Source organism: Homarus americanus, unplaced genomic scaffold, assembly GCF_018991925.1.
Source record: "Homarus americanus isolate GMGI-L3 unplaced genomic scaffold, GMGI_Hamer_2.0 scaffold39887, whole genome shotgun sequence".
Taxonomy (NCBI): domain Eukaryota; kingdom Metazoa; phylum Arthropoda; class Malacostraca; order Decapoda; family Nephropidae; genus Homarus; species Homarus americanus.
Genome location: NW_024753151.1, coordinates 10,001 through 13,941, shown reverse-complemented (window position 1 = coordinate 13,941; position 3,941 = coordinate 10,001). Strand labels below are relative to the sequence as shown.

Here is a 3,941-nt window from a genome sequence, read left to right as displayed (position 1 = left end):
ATGCTATTCAGCTTATCCGGCCAAGTGTTATTCCCATGACCCGGCGGGCAGCTTCCGGGAAACCAAAGTCTTTGGGTTCCGGGGAAGTATGGTTGCAAAGCTGAAACTTAAAGGAATTGACGGAAGGGCACCACCAGGAGTGGAGCCTGCGGCTTAATTTGACTCAACACGGGAAACCTCACCAGGCCCAGACACCGGAAGGATTGACAGATTGAGAGCTCTTTCTCGATTCGGTGGGTGGTGGTGCATGGCCGTTCTTAGTTGGTGGAGCGATTTGTCTGGTTAATTCCGATAACGAACGAGACTCTGGCCTACTAAGTAGTCGACGGATCTCCAGAAAATGGTGTCCAGTTCGCAACTTCTTCTTAGGGGGATAAGCGGCAATTCTAGCCGCACGAGATTGAGCAATAACAGGTCTGTGATGCCCTTGATGTTTGGGCCGCACGCGCTTACACTGAAGGGATCAACGAAGTTTTCCTCCGAGAGTGAGATGGTAAAATCTGCTCAAAGCCTTTCGATAGGGATTGGGGCTTGCAATTGTTTCCCATGAACGAGGAATTCGTAAGTGTCATCAGCTTGCGCTGACTACGTCCCTGCCCTCTTTGTACACACCGCCCGTCGCGCCACCGATTGAATGATTTAGTGAGGCCTTCGGACTGGCGCTCTTGGATTGTCGGCCCCGTTGCCCGCGAGGGTTTTCTGGGGTCGTCGCCTCGAGCTGACGGAAAGATGTCCAAACTTGATCATTTAGAGGAAGTAAAAGTCGTAACAAGGTTTCCGTAGGTGAACCTGCGGAAGGATCATTAACAGAGAGAAAGAGAACGGGGCGCTCCTAAAACTACTACTACTCTCCTGATTTGGGCGGTCTCGGGCTCTGCTCTGGCAACTCCAGCAGCGAAAGAGGACAATCCCGGCCCCCGCACCAAAAATAGGTACCACCACGCTGTAGGTGGACCACACTCGGGCGAGAGCGCGAAGACCGGAGGAGGAGGACGGACGGGGCTTTGGACGGCTGCCCGTCCGTTCCTTACTACCGGCGAATAAGCCTCTTGACCCAAAAAGAGGGAAATTCAAGTGTCAAAAAACAACAACAAGCCGTCCGGCCAAACCCAAACCACAAACTTGGGCTATGTCTGTCAAACCCTTTCATTGAGACTCGACCTGTGATGGTTAGTCGCAAAAAGACCAAATGGCAAATACACAACTCTAACGGGGATCACCGGCTGTGGTCGATGAAGATCGCGAGCAAAACCGCGCGGTCGGCATGTGAATCGCGAAGAACACCAGATACATCGGCTGTTGAACGCATTGCGGCGCGGCAGCCATATGAGCTTGTCGCCGCCATTTACGCAGGGTCGAAATATACATCCATCGTGGTTGCCGCGGTAGTTCGGTGCCTGCTGACTGTCTCCCGACACGGTGGTAACTCAACCGAGCCTCCGCTGGTTTAATCGCCCGCTTTTTGCGCGAGGCGCGTCTTAAAAACAAGCAAGTTTATCACTAGCAAGTCCATGGACTTGGCGCACCCACATTCACAACAAAGCGACAGTTGTCGCCCTCGCAAATAACTGGAGGCGGCGCTCTTTTGCCTGCTGTCCACAGAGACACTAATGGCCGTCGGCCGCTCATGGCTGATGCTGCACATGTTCTAAGAGGCACTCCATCCCACGAAGAGGAAACGAAACCGGGTCGGATATCTTTTAAGTAAGCCCCGCCGGAATTTCGTCTATCACCTCGAAAAGAGTGCTTGGCATGCATTGCAGTGGAACCTAAATTGATGAGTGCGCCTGGGCCCGCAGTCTACCATGTAGTGGTGCAGGCAGAGAGATGAGAATGCTTGGGTGACGCCGTGCTCTTCCTCACGCGCTCCTCCACCCTCTCCCACGGTCAGACGCGGTGTGGGCGTTCTCTTTGAGAGTTCGCTACGAGTCCACGTCTATCTCATGACTGGGAGGGAGGCAGGGGGAGTTCTCTCTAAACGCGTTAAAGACGGTGTTGCGCCTCATAACGGCGCTCGCCGGGATAGAGCACTAGTTCTGCAGCCGGAAAGGCCGCTCACGCCAATTAATACTGCGACTCTCGCTCTCTTTCTCCGGATAAACAAGTGCCACTGCTGTGGCATGCGGGAACGGGGAAAGAGGTCAAAGTTTAAGCGGCAAAGGTGCGGCCGAGTAAGGGCGGAACACGAGCGTATATGCATTAAAACTGTGTGTGTATATGACTCTGCGAGAGATGTTCTGCTGGAACACTTTTCCTATTGGCTATTTAACACTCAATGAGAAGGAACGGAGTCAGGGGTGGGAGTGCCGGCGCCATGGCCGCTGGTACCCCCGCGACAAGCCCCTCAAACCTTCCTGCCTGGTAATGTCGGTGGTGAAGAAAGTCGGTGGCAGAGCGTCTTCCGCTTCGTGGTTGGGGAACTTGTTCCCCCTAAGGATGATGAGACCACGATCGACCTCGTAGTAGGAGAGAGCTACCCGCCAAATTTAAGCATATTAATAAGCGGAGGAAAAGAAACCAACAGGGATTCCTTTAGTAAGGGCGACTGAACCGGGAAAAGCCCAGCGCATAACCTCGATGTCTTCGGGCACGAGGGGTGTTGCGTTTCAGAGGGTCCAGCACGCCGTCCCATACCGTCTAAGTCAAGCTTGAAAGCGGCCACTGCCCATGGAGGGTGACAGGCCCGTATGGCGGCGCCCGTGAGGGTACAGATGGGACGGTCGGAAAGGGCCTCTCTGTAGAGTCGGGTTGCTTGAAAGTGCAGCCCAAAGCAGGTGGTAAACTCCATCTAAGGCTAAATATGACCAAGAGACCGATAGCGAACAAGTACCGTGAGGGAAAGTTGAAAAGAACTTTTGAAGAGAGAGTTCATGAGTACGCGGAAACCGTTAAGAGCCAAACGGGGCGGAAACTCGGCTGTCGAACTGAGATTCAGCCTGCCGGCTGTCGGCTGGGTGGGGTGTTGTAATTGAGCGACCCAAAATGTTTGGGCTTCACTCACGCTGGCGCCGGCGGGCGTGATTACCCTCGTAGTAGGTCACCGCACTCCGCTGTCACCGGGACGCTGAAGGCCCGGTCGACTGGTACCGCCGACTCTCTCTCAGCTCGTCTGGGGGAGACTCCATGCTGACGGGGAACCACTGGTGTCCTGGTTGCCCTGGCGACGGGGTCGCTTGAGAAGAAGCTTGCCGCCGCTTCGGGCGGGCGTGTTTGTTTCCTCGCTGTGCAAAAGGTCGGTGATCCACCCGAATTCGCCTTTGAAACACGGACTAAGGAGTTCAATATGTGCAAGTCATCGGGCTCACTAAACCCAAAGGCGAAATGAAAGTGACGGCGCCGCAGCTGTACAGGCTCTCCGCGCGCCTTTGGGCCGATCCCTGATCACCGCTGCCTGCGGTTCTCGCCCACGCCGCGACAAGCGGGTGAGATACTTTTCCCCGCTCTGGACGCTATGCGGTGGTGAGGCCGTCAGGGCGATGGTCGAAGTTTAATTTCTCATGGGAGGGGGCGTAGGCCCGGGATCTGGGTTAAGACGTCACAGAAGGTCTGGCCTCCTCGAAGCTGGCTGCTGGTAAACGGCGGAGGCGCACCGGGGCAGGCTCGCGGGCAGTCGGCAAGTACCATGAGCATATATGTTGGGACCCGAAAGATGGTGAACTATGCCTGGCCAGGATGAAGCCAGAGGAAACTCTGGTGGAGGTCCGTAGCGATTCTGACGTGCAAATCGATCGCCGGAGCTGGGTATAGGGGCGAAAGACTAATCGAATCATCTAGTAGCTGGTTCCCTCCGAAGTTTCCCTCAGGATAGCTGGAACTCGCAGGGTGAATTTCATCCGGTAAAGCGAATGATTAGAGGTCTTGGGGACGAAACGTCCTCAACCTATTCTCAAACTTTAAATGGGTGAGATGCCGAGCTTGCTTGTAGGGATGAAGCTCCGGCG

At 54.9% G+C, this 3,941-nt stretch overlaps 1 non-coding gene across 1 annotated transcript in view; it reads left to right on the top strand.

Moving 5' to 3' along the window:
* Positions 1-2,452: 2,452 nt before the first annotated feature.
* The window catches only part of LOC121855291, a 4,355-nt gene continuing 2,866 nt past the window's right edge, over positions 2,453-3,941 (top strand). The window contains exon 1 of the ribosomal RNA XR_006086766.1: positions 2,453-3,941. This exon is cut by the window's right edge and continues 2,866 nt beyond it. This is a non-coding gene — a ribosomal RNA (large subunit ribosomal RNA).